Below are 13,091 nucleotides of genomic sequence, written 5' to 3' on the forward strand. Positions count from 1 at the left end.
TTTTTTTGGATATCCTTCTGGAAGTCCACACAACAAATCACATACATTTCTTCAGTGGTTTTAATGCCGCGGGCTGTTGTGTTAGCAACAGACAGTTTGAGATATCTTTCTGAAGTGCTCAATGAAAGCAAAAGCCCTGCAAGCTAAACTTGATGAATGATGAGCTAATGACTAGTTTGTTGTGGTATTTGAATATTTGATGAGTTGCGTACATGCATATGCTGTATGGTTGCTCAACTCAGGGAGGCAAGCAGATTGATGGAATTTTGCCCAGGACCAACACATCATGTTGGCTTGGATTCTTAGGATCCGCTTTGTCTGAATTTGGAACAATCCATGTGTTCGCGTGCTTGGCGGAATTCAAATTTTGTAATGGATCAAATAAGAGCAAATGTAGTCTGGTCTCGGTTTGTTTATTTTCTATAGCCATGTCTTGAAAATAAGCAAAGCTGCGTTTCAGATCTATCGTTCTTGCTTTGTGTACACGAACAGGCATGCCGTATAAACAGATATGTTCCAGTGTTCCGACTATCGCAATTCCGTCGTAGTCTAGGTGGTTAGGATACTCGGCTCTCACCCGAGAGACCCGGGTTCAAGTCCCGGCGACGGAAATCCCATTTTTGTTTTTTAAATTTCCCTAAAGTGCTGCCTTTTTTTTTCTGGGGAAATTTTCCTTAAAGTTGAATGATCATTTTTCCTGATCTCACTGAAGGATAAATGCATCTGGCAATGTGCTGTTCATATCGAAGCTCCTTCTGTTACATGCTCTCACTGTTGATATAGGAGTAGTAGGAAAGACAGTTTGTCGCCCTGAATAGCTCGGTGAAATTATCTTCATTTTGAGATTCCTTCGTAGTTTTTGGTGAAAGCAAATATACTTACAAGGTCAATCTGAGCAAGATAGATGGTCGATGAGCCGAATCCGTTGGGCGATGGCCAGTTTGTGATGGTAGCCTTGAACCTGACGGTTCACGATTCCAAGATTTTGAACTGGGGTCAGCCTTGTGATGCTACCGATCCACTGGGAAGCATTTGATCACGTGTTGCCATTCAGAGATGTGTTATGAAAACACCACGGCGAGCAAACATGGCTGCTGTAAGCTATGTCTGAATCCCCGTGCTCTGTTTATGTTGCGGGTAAGGGGTCTGACACTCAAAAGTATATTCAGAAGTTTCTTTCATTTCTCTATTTTTTCAGTTTGGTAAAAAGAAAAATTCGCTTGTGCTTAGCCAAAGCTGAATATGCTTCTGAACGCTAACTGAACCCGACTACTTAACCAAAGCTCGATATTCTTCCGGCGAGCTTGACTATAAGCTAACTACTACCTAACTCAATGCTAACTGAACGCTAACTGAACCCGACTACTCCTTGCTTCCTAATCCTTAGAGAGAGATTTCTTGGCTTCCATGACCGTACTACCTGAATGTTTCAGATATTACTATTTGTCTGTATGATATCTTTAGACAATGGAAAGAACTGCTTTAGATATAGATGTATGCAGAACAGAGTAAATGCTAGTACTGCATACTAAAGCCAAAAAAAAAAAAATCTGCGAGTGGCACTACTAGAGTAGAGTGAGGATTTGGTGCAGAAGTGTAGAATGATTCTATAGCCGGCTCTGAAGACAAAGATAAAGTGTTCATGTCCTTAGAGCATCTTTAGCCGTTCGGCCCCCCAGGACGCCGAAAAAGTGCGGTCTGGGGCCGAGCCGGTGTTAATTTCGGCGTGAGGGCGAACGTGTTCCCAGTCGCCGCCCCAAGGTCGCTCGCAAATCGGCACAACTCGACACAAACACGGCACAAACTCGACGATTTCATTCAAATTTGTACAAAAAAAACATGATTTAAAAACAATTGCGCCTAGCCCTACTACGTCGCTGCCACCGCGCCTTCTACATGCCGAGGAGCCTGTAGAACCGGGTGTAGTCGCCGTCATCATCATCGCCGCCGCCCTGCGTCCCGCCAGAGCCGCCGTCGTCCCTGTTGCACCCCTGACCAGGGTCGCCGACGCGCGGGGGTTGGACGGCCCGGGCACGTCCTCGTCGTCACTGTCGAGGACGACGACGCCGCCCTCCTCGCGTCCGCGGCGCCGAGCTTTGATCTCCTCGTAGGCCTCGCGCTGGCGCTCCACCTGCTCGCGGACGTAGTCCGTCTTCGCCCACTTGAGGGCGGTCTCGGCGACGGCGCCCATCTCCTCGTGCTCCTTCTTCACGAGGAGCAATGCCGGCTCGGTCTTCGGCCGGACGAGGCGGAGGGAACGAGGGGAGGGGCGGCCGCGCTCGTTGATGACGAGGGCGCCGCTGCGGGTGCGGTGCCCAAGTGGCGTCTCCTGCGCCTCCGGCTTGACGGGGCGGAGCGCCGGCGACCCGGAGGAAAGCGAGCCGGAGACCGACGACGAGGAGGTCGCCGTCTCCATTCGCCGCGGCATCCAGAAACTACCGCGGCGAGAGAAGGACGGGGGCGCTGAGTACTCGAGGCACGGCGTGTTGCCGGCCTCGATGTGGTCGAGGACGGCCTCCAGGGTGCGGCCGGGCACGCCCCACCATTCACTCCGCCCGTCAGAGTTGAGGCGGCCGCGGGGCACGGTGCCGTTTGCGAAGGCGGCCTGGTCGGCGTGGCGGCGGTCGAAGTACATCGTCCACAGCGTGTGGCTCTCGGCGGCGTACCTCGGCTCGTTCCGCTACACCTCCGACAGCGTCGAACGGCTCAGCCTCCACGAGCCCAGCACCCGCATGTCCGGGGGCGCCGGGTAGTCGGCCTCGTAGAGGAGGCGCGCCTCGTCCTCGCGCAGATGGCGGCGGCCGAAGCCGTTCGCCGCCGCGGCGTCGCCTGGGTAACGCTCGGCCATTGCTCGTCAGCAGGGGGCGGGAGGGAAGAGAGGGGCTACGGTGGCGAGAGGGGCGGGAGGTGGCGAGTTGTGGCGTTCACCGGCGGGGAGGTCAGCTTTTATAGCCGAAGATGGGTGGTGAGGAGCTGCCCGCCGGGTGCCGCGTGAAGGGAGCGCCTTCACTGCGCCGCCCGTGAGGCATCAAGGGAAGGCTGACCGGCGCGACAACCTTGGCATCGATTCCTGCGGGAACCAAGGCGATGAGGACGACGAAGGCGGCGAGTCGCTGACTCGGCGGATCCATTCCATTTCGCGCCAAAATCGTTTCTCCCGGCGCCCCCCAGAGCGCCGGGTTCGGACTGGGTCCGCCGGCGCCAACATCGGCCCGAGCCGGCGAAAAATGGGCTTCTGGGGGCGCGGCTGGGCCGAATTTTCGGCGCCAACGACAAAAAGGGGCCCGGGGGGCTGTTGGGGGCGCGGCTGGAGATGCTCTTAGCGTCCAGTCATCATGCAGCCGGAATTGCTTTGATTCCGCGCGGTGCACCTGCCTGCTCCGGAATCACAGCCTGTAATTCTTTTACTTTTAACACATCTACCATAGGTGTGCATTAACTACTGTCGAAGTTCATAATGTGACAGCATCAGCATCAAATGTATTCTTCAGCTCAGCTGAAAACCTTTTGCTCGTTTCGGGATTCTTCAGATGAGTTGCAAACTAGATTCACTTCACTTGTTAGATGTTACGATAGATATCTGATTGTTCGATTCCAATTTCTTGCGATAATGCATTGCATTCAGTTGTGCCATGAACTTTCTACTTTACTGTTAGAAGATGAATGATGTTTAATCACTATCTGCATTTACAATATGCTTACTGAACCAGAATTTAGAACATTTCAGTGAATTGTCTGAATAAGAATGCACTTTACCTGAACTGTTTCACGTAGGGCATCCATTTTCATTTTTCCGGCTATGCATTTTTTTCATACCAAAGCCAGCGGGAACCCAGTCGAGAAACTTCCATCCGGAACTCTCGAGAAGTACTAGTATAGTATTAGCAAACTGGCAATAGCGACAATAGATAAAGCAACCACGTTTTTTTTTAAGAATCAATCTACACAACATCACAACCATGTTGGCATTCTCTCGAAACAGGCATGGTCTAGGACCCTTGTTGGTGGCACATATGGGGGCTTATGAAGCTACATCACGCAGTTACAAGGAACAACTGATCAGTTAGAGTTGAGTTAATTGCAAGAAAGTACCACACCTGAGGCTAGGCAAATGAATTGGTATCACTCTATGCTTTTTACAAGTTGGTACAGGTTCTAGGGCAGCCCAGCAAGGACCTAGAGAAGAGAGAGGTCCACCACCCCTTCCCGTCACCCAGCACCATGTCGGCCGTCCCTGGCATCCTGGATCGGCTCCGCCCAGTGGTCTCTCGTCGTGAAGAGCGGGCCCCACTGGTCAGTTCTGCTGTTAAAAATGGTTCAAACAAGAATTAGGGCGTTTTGTGACCGCTAGACCCAAACCTGGTACTGACTTGCAAGTAAAATGAAGTGTGGTACCATTTCAATGACCTAGCCCCAATTTTAGTATTTCCTTGAAACTAATTCGTTAGAGCTGGTGCAGTGGTTGCCGGTGTCACCTTTGTGTTATTGTTGGGCTTGACATCGCACAAACTCAGTTCCATGGTAGCAACCAACACCAAATAAATGAAATGGAACCTAATTAACAACCTTGTTGGTCCTCGAAAGTTCTTCAATTAGCCATGTCGCCGCAATCCATGAACAGATTACACATCATCCTTCGTAACAAATGTTGTGAAAACCTGATGATCTGAACATTGTGTTACCGGGCATTTTTCTGAACGTGAGAAGATGTAGTGAGTGCAGTCTGTTTTTCAATCTATATACGCCTGATGACATGAACATTGTGTTATTGGGCATTTTTTCTTAACGTGAGAAGATGTGCGTCACAACAGTGTAGAGTGGATGCACCGCAGGAGGAAGCGCTGCGACAAGCTAATGGTTTCCTAATGCCTCCCAAATCTAATTAACATGCTTATAGTAGTGTGCACTTGTGGCCCAATATATGCTTTGTGTTGCCTCAAAAGTCAGAACCCAACATTAACAAAGTAAAATGAGGGGAATTGTCTTGAGTACTATCCACCATGACTACCTCACTAGGAGATAAAATATATTGGCACACCGAATGGGTATCTTTCTTTATCTGTTTCTGCCTATGTGACCACCGTCAACCACGGTTGATGGGAACTATATATATGCACAAACAGTTGATGGGGAGGCTGGAAAATAAATAAATGTCATAATAACTCACCGACGAGGAGGATGGTGACGAGTCAATGATTTGTTCTACCTTTTAAAAGAAAACTACAAATGATTGCTTGAGTTTGTACAACCACCTTTTCAACCAAGTATGTTGCTTGTACTTGGTTGGATACTAAGATAAAGTTCAGGTGACTGGTTTCAAAAAACAGTTGGTTCGCTAACCGCCCGACCTCTACCGCATAGCCATTCGATTGAAGGAAAAACGATGTCCTCTTTGTCTCCCACCAATGTAGCAAACAATCTCTTGTAGCACACCGACCCACCCGATAGCACCGCCAGGAGACCCGCACGTTTGGAGCAGCTTCACCACGCTCTGCAGCATCGCCGTTGAGTTTCGCAACAACCCGTCTCTAGCCGCAGAATCCCATGCTCGCGGTGTCGAGACGCGTTGTTTTTGGAGGACCTTTCTCGAGCTCATAGTACTTGTTCCGTCAATAGAAGGTTGCTGCCGGCGATTGTTGTTGTATTCGAGGATTATTGTGTTGATTGCTTCAATTTTGTTTTATTTTCCTTTGCCCATGCACAGCTTCGATCTTGTATGACTTTGCTCTTTTCTGGTGTGATTCTTCATGTGTGATCGTTGGTGTTGTTTGTTGATTGACCTCTGGAACAAAGATAGCACAGTGTTGGACCACAAGTGTAAGAGTTTGTAGCAAGCATCAAACTTTTCTGAACGAGAACCAAGGTATCCATCCCTGAAGGTACGAGTTTCACCACCAATATTAAATTGTATTACAATACGGGTAACTTCACTTGTGTTCCCATTAGCAAGGTGTCAACCTTACTAGCTTTGCTAGTTGTACAAGATATTAATGTATAAAATTATCTCGAATAGACTTTCGATTGGCTTTATAAATAGAGCCAACATCCATACAACCAGTTCATCATGAGTACAGAAGCAACAAAGATGGCTGGGGAGACAACACAATCACGCCCAAAGAAAGCACAAAAGAAATAGGAAAAAAGGCCACCTAGTGGCAGCAGGCTCAGTGGTCCTGCAAAGAGGTGAGACGGCAGGCGTTAGCCAGGAGCGCATCCAGAATGAGTCCCAGACAGTCGCGGTCCCATTATCTGCAAGAAAGTAAGGAATTTGAAGAACGAGTCAGAGGCATGTTGAGGGAAGACCCTCTCAATCACCATTTTATTATGCATCATCCATAGCGTCCAAGACATCGCCACAAGCACAAGCCAAACTAGGAGGCGCTGCCGGCTGGTTTGGTTGGCTTTGGTTTCGAGAAAACCCGCAAGATCCAAGGCCTCCCAATTAGGCCCCAAGGCCTCGCAGATGAAAACCCAGAGAACTCAAGTTGTCGTGTAGGAGAACAAGATGTGAGACCCGGTCTAAGGGACCTCACAGAGGGGGCACAGGCCATCACCCGACCCGTGCCTCTTAAGCACCTCTGTCGTAGAGGGAAGCTGGCACCTCAACAATTGCCACATGAAAATCTTGATCTTCAGGGGCAACGGGGCCTTCCAAAGTGGACCAGTCCATGGAATGGTGGGCGTTCGACACAACACATGGTATGTAGTGCCCACGGAGAAAACACCTAAAGGTGAAAGAGATCAAGCTACGGTGTCTAGAGAATACGAGAGCATGGATGAGAGGGCAGCCCCCAACCTAATTCTAGGTACCATGCAAAATCAACATAATTCTAGGAAGTAAAAAGAATACTCAAGAGGCATTTTTCGCTATTTCCTCATATCTCTCAAAAAACGCAAGAGGCGTCTTTCTCTATTTCCACATATCTTTGGATCGCTCTAGATCCGTTGAGTCGTCAAACCCAACCAACTCAATCATCATGCTCAGCGGCCGATGGCATATGCGGACTCACAACATTGAAAGTCACATCACTACATGAGATTGAAAATATGGCCACATGTACAATCACATTCTCTAAATTGAACCAGACAAATCAAAAGGAACAAGCGAACAAATTTCTTACCTACTTGGCATTCCACCAAACACATGTTGGTGGCTCGGGTTGACCACCATCACAATAGCCATCGAGCCTTCTTTTTTCGAGTCGTCATGTTCTTCAAGTGTGTCATGTGACCATAGTCTCCCATGCCTGGCGGCGCCTATGGATTATAGGCAACTCAATGCGCAAACATAAAAAAAAATAACCGATACCGGTCATTGATGGTCTTCTTGATGAGCTACACGGTTATGTGTAGTTAACAATCATTTTATCTATTCCCACATCGATTCACCAATCCTCGAACTCGTATGGACAGAAGGTCTGTAGAAGTGAAAGCAGGACGATGGGAGAAAAGGGCAAGGAGTACGCAACAAAAAATTTAGGACTTTCTGCCCATGAAAGATTTACTTTGGATATTAAATCCGGAAGGAAGGGCTAGAATCCAAAGAAATGAGGAGCTAGTGGATAGTTCGAATTTCAATGATTAGGGAGAGGAATGAAACGCTTGTTGTTCACAATCAATTCTTTCTTTTTTACGGAGCCGACATCGGCGATGGCATTGGGTCATCGCAAGCGACGGAGCGACCACTCAGAAAGATTTGGTTAATTGGCATGTGTTAATTAAGTCTTAACACGAGGCATATAACGATATGCAATCATCTAGTTCACCTGACTTAGTTCCAAGTTGTTCTCACACATGGTTTCCTCAAAACTTTATATTAGTTCTTGTTTTTTGGTTCACTGATTTGAAGTCTGCTACGAGGAGCTCGAGATTTTCTTCATGCGTACAGAGTCCCTCATTGCTATCTCGCATTAGGGCGCCTGATGCCAAGAGCGTTCATAATGCCAAGGCGACTCTTGTTACTCTTGATTCTACATTTTGTTGTTCATGGGATTGACGCCGTGCTTCATAGCCACAGGCGGAGCTCTCGGTAGGGCAAGCACCTCACCTCGCCCTACCTTGATTTCCAACGATTTGGGTTTGTTGAGTAACATGATTGTATTAGGAAACATAGGTTAGACTAGGAAATATTCTGGCTTGCCTTGTACTCCAAGTAGATCATGTACTCCTATATATATGCCCACGAGGCTCAAGAAATACATCGAACTATTCCACCAAACCTTTCTCTCCCTTCTAACATGATATCAGCCTAATCACGATTCAAACCCTAGCCGCCGCCGCTTCCGCACCCGCCCGCTGCCCCCGGGGCGGTCGGCCTCCATGACCGCCGCCAGGGGCCGCGCCGCCCGTACCTAGGGTTCGTCCGCCGGCCATGTTGGCCGGCTGCCCTAGAGAGTCTTCTTTCCGAGCCTTTGATCCGGGATTTTGCACCCTCTCGCCGGTCGTTTTGATCGGCGTTTTTCTTTTTGATTTTCCGATCTAATCTTGATCGGTTTACGTCGCCCGCCGCCGCCGTCGACCCTCATGCGCCTCTACTCCGACCCCGGCGCGACCAGCCGGCCTCTCCTCTGACCCGGCGGCCACGCGCGCCGAGGCGGCCCGTCAGGGCCAGCCGCCGTCCGCGCGTCGGTCCGCCCGTCGCCCTGCGCCGGCCGTCACCGCCCTGCTCTAACCGAGACACCTGCATCGCCCCAACCCGGCGGCCTCGCACCATGCGATGGCCAATCATAGCCGTCGCTCGCGCGCCGACCCGCCCATTGGTCCACATCACCCGCCTCCGCCGCGTCTGCACGGCGACCCGACGGTCTACCTCGCCGGCCTCGTTCTCGGCTGCGTCAGGACGGCTGCGTCGGGCTCGTCGGCTGCCTCACCTCGGACGCCGCTGCTCCGTTGGTCGCTCGGGCCTCGCTGCCCGGGCACCGGCGCTGCTTTGGCAGCCTGGGTGCCGGTGCTGACAAGCTCGTCCGCACGACGTCCCCCGCAGTCCGTCATCGCCGGCCTCATCCCGGACTCCGCCGCCACCACTCCTCCACCGAACGGCGTCCCCGACCTCGCGCGCAATCGGCTTGATCACCCGCTCGCCGCCGCGATCCGCCTTCTCTACGCCGCGCGACCGACCTGGCCCGTTGGTGACGCGCGCCTCCGTAGGTCCCGTGAAGATCGTCCTGAGTACCGCGCGCCTCTCCGCCGATCGAGCATCGGGCTGCCGCTGCGTCGCCCCGTCGGGCCGCAGCGCCGCCGCCTCGTGGTTCTCCTCGCGGCTGCATCGACTCGTGCGTCGCCGCTGCGTCACCCCTTCGGGCCGTAGTGCCGCGATACGCGGTCCCCGCCGCCGCCCCGAGGTCATCCCCGCGGCTGCACCGACTCGCGAACCGCCGTTGTGTCGCCCCTTCGGGCCGCAGCATCGCGGCCCACGGTCCCCGCCGCCGCCCCGAGGTCTTCCCGTCGTCGCCCCGACGCGCCTGCCGTCGTTGCGTCGCCCCTTCGGGACGTAGCACCGCAGCCCGCGTTCCACTCCGCCTTCACCGCACATGGACGTCCCGTGGTATGTGCCGCGCCGTCTCCCTTGGTGCGGGAACGCCACCGTCCGCGCCGCTCTTCGTAACGCTGTCAGGGTTCTTCGCCTACTTCGAGCACCGCCGCCGCACTCCTAACCTAGCCGCCGCCGCCGTTAGGCCGCCGCCGCTACCTTCGTAGCCGCCGCTGCCGCCCGTCCACCCCCTTCGTCTTCGTCCAAGCACCAGCCTGTCGCCAGCGTCGCCGTCATCTACCCCGACCACTTCGTCTACTACGACCACCGTTGGTGACATTGGCCCCGCGCCGATGGACGCCGCAATCGTCGTCGAGTTCTTCTCTGTTGGCCCCTTCGACTTCTCCGACATGGCGTACAGCTCGCGCAGGTCCCTCGTCTACGCATGCCCGGTGCTGGCAACATCGATGCGTGCCTTCATCCACGACGTGTCCCCGGGCCTGGCAAGCCTGGTCGGCGCTTCGTCAACTTCGTCTTCGTCCGTCTACGCATGTCCGGTGCTGGCAACACCGGTGCGTGCCTTCGTCCACGATGTGTCCCCGGGCTTGGCAAACTCGCCGCGACGCGTTGTCAACAACAGTTTCTTCCCGACGCACCCCTACTTCGACATCACTGTGCCCATGCTAACTCGGCGCCCTCTTGCACCCGCGGCTCCACGGCGACTTCCTCGACACCGGCCACCCCGACTCGACATCGACCACGACATTCTTCGCACGGCTACCTCGACCACGGCTCCACCACCCACCCTGGCTACATCGACAAACGGCACAAAGGGCTACCGCCTGCTTGAGCAACCTCGTTGGTTTCCACTCCAGCCACGACTCCGCGATGCGTTGACCGTTACGAATGTTGGGGGGGGGGGGGGGGGGGGTTTGTCCATCGGCTTGCCTTCAGATTCTTTTCCAGTCTCACCGTCTGCGTCGCTACCGTTGTGACTGCGAGGGATGTTGAGTAACGTGATTGTATTAGGAAACATAGGTTAGACAAGGAAATATTCTGGCTTGCCTTGTATTTCAAGTAGATCATGTACTCCTATATATATGCCCACGAGGCTCAAACAATACATCAAACTATTCCACCAAACCTCTCTCTCCCTTCTAACAGGGTTTTATGTATACAGATCGATCGCCAAAAAACCATGGGGGAAGAAAACCAGCGTTCTATTGGGCTGTGAGCACTGACCCACCTTATTGGGCCTTTTTAAGTCATGCTCGAGTCCAGAACGCTCGATCAGTGCTAGTTCCTTCGTTTGTGACCCGGCAATAGTGAGTGCACAATTCTGTAGTTGCCTTTTGTTATATGCCAACATTTAGTACTTTTTTTAACACTGTATAGAACATTTTTACTAGTGTATGTGCTAACAAGGGCTAGTATGGAATGGTGCGCATTTTTTCTTACGTTTGCAAAGTGTTTGGTTTTTCTTGTATGCAAAGAATAGATCTGTCCAAAATGTTTTTGGGCTTAATCTTCTATATCTAAATAGCTAGCCCCCACTACTAGATTTCTCTACACATGCGTGCTTCCACATCACCTTAATTATTTACGGCCTTCCAATCAAAATTGTGTGGCATCAAGGAGTCATGCATGTGCTCATAAGTTACTTTTTGCATTAATGTAAATTATGTCACCTCATTGGTCATGCATGTCTTTTTTTCCGAACGCATGCATGCATTTTTGCATTAACCTATCAACTCAAACAACGCCACTTCATCAATCATGTCTTCTTTTTGTGGGGATTTTTTTTCTCTTTTATACATCATTTTGTCACACACACTTCTTTTCTGTTTAATCATTTTAAATATGTAAAACTCTTACATTTGTTTTCATTGGTTTTAAGCACTTATTTATGCATTGGTTTTAACACGGTTCCCGCAGCAACGCGCGGGGCATCATCTAGTATTGTAAAATTAGCAGCGATTTTACATTGTGCCATGCGACTTTACACCTATTTAAGTATTTATTATTGATTGGTCACATTTCCGCGTGCATATGTATAACTCTTCTACATGGAAAAACTATTTGTGTGCATTTTAGTACGTATCGACTACTCTAGTTTTGCATCGATTTTTTTTATACTTTAGGGTTCGCCCCACCCCAAAAGAAATTCGTCCTCCGCCAATGTTCATAGCAATGTGGAGTAATGATGTATAGGTTGGAAAAGGCGCTAGCTAGGAATAAGCGAGGTGGTTGGCCGCCTAGGCGGTGCTTAAGCCCCCTAATCGCGGCCTAGGCGGTTATATAGTTTTTATTATAAGGATGTATCTATGATTATTATATATGTATTATATTAATTTAGGACATATAAATAAGTTAACTACCAGCTACTACCATTAGAATATGGTCCTTTGGCATATCAGTACAATATGACATAATTTCTCGCTTGGGTAGATAACTTCTTACTTGCCCCGCCTAGACTTCCGCTTATGCCCTAGGCGATGTATTTGGCCATCGCCTAGCGCCTAAGCGTGCCTAAGTGCCTTCTAGGCACTGCCTTTTCCAATAGATTTGGAGTAATGGTGCATAGTACATGCATCGCTGGACAATCAGGAGCTTCAAGCTAATCATTTCTTAATGTCTCCCAAATCTAATTAATATGTTTGTGGTAGGGTGTGCATGTGGCCTAATGTGTGTTTTGTATTGCCTAAAAAAATTGACTTTAACAACGTAAGATGAGGGAATTGTCTTGGGTACTATCCACTAGGACTAGCTCACTCAGAGATGAAGGCACACCGGATGGGTATTTTTCTTTCTCTGCTTATGACTATGTGATCACTATGAACCACAATTGATGGGAACTATATATATGCATGAACACTTGATGGGAGGTTGGAAAATAAATAAATATCATAACAACTCATTGACCGGGTGGATGGAGACCAGTAATTGGATTGTTGTACTTTTTGTTTAACAACTATAGATGTTTGCTTGAGTTTGTACCTCCACCTTTTCAACCAAATGAGCTTCTTGTACACTTATATAAAGTTAAGTTGAGACCCGAGCACTTAGCCAATTGGAGTGAAGTCAGACAACATCTTCCTTGTCTCCAATCAATGCAACAAAAATCCCTCGCAGAGCGCCGACTTGCCCGGGAGCACAGTTGGTAAACCATGTGGGCACACAACCGCATCGCCGCCAAGTCTCGTAGTAGTGCCTCTCTCTCCTCGCGCCAGCCTGTCTCCTGCTCAATAAAAGTTTGGCGGTTTATGCTTTCCCGTGCTAGTCTTTATTAATTAGAGGGTTATATTGCGTCATCTAAAATATCAATGGGCATTCAAAATGAATTGTAATGTGGGATATTAGCATGGTATCTCCCTTTGTATGTTCCGGTTGACTGGCTTGGTACATGTTTACACTTGTTATCAAAAGTTTAAATCAGCCTCAATGGTATTACAACTTTTGAGTAGTATCATATTCATATTACCACGTAAGATTACATGTTCAAAATGCATGATTATGATGTTCGTGCTCTCTAGTTGCTCGCTTCCTAGTATTTTGCTAGTCTTCATGTATACTAGCCATGATTTCTGCTTGAGCCAAATCCTTGTGCCACGTTTAGCCATAA

At 50.0% G+C, this 13,091-nt stretch overlaps 1 non-coding gene across 1 annotated transcript; it reads left to right on the top strand.

The window, feature by feature from the left end:
• Positions 1 to 538: 538 nt before the first annotated feature.
• Positions 539 to 611, top strand: TRNAE-CUC (transfer RNA glutamic acid (anticodon CUC)). Its single transcript has one exon. It is a non-coding gene; the product is annotated as a tRNA-Glu (tRNA).
• Positions 612 to 13,091: the final 12,480 nt, after the last annotated feature.

The sequence above is a fragment of the Aegilops tauschii genome, chromosome 7 (assembly GCF_002575655.3).
Source record: "Aegilops tauschii subsp. strangulata cultivar AL8/78 chromosome 7, Aet v6.0, whole genome shotgun sequence".
Lineage (NCBI taxonomy): Eukaryota > Viridiplantae > Streptophyta > Magnoliopsida > Poales > Poaceae > Aegilops > Aegilops tauschii.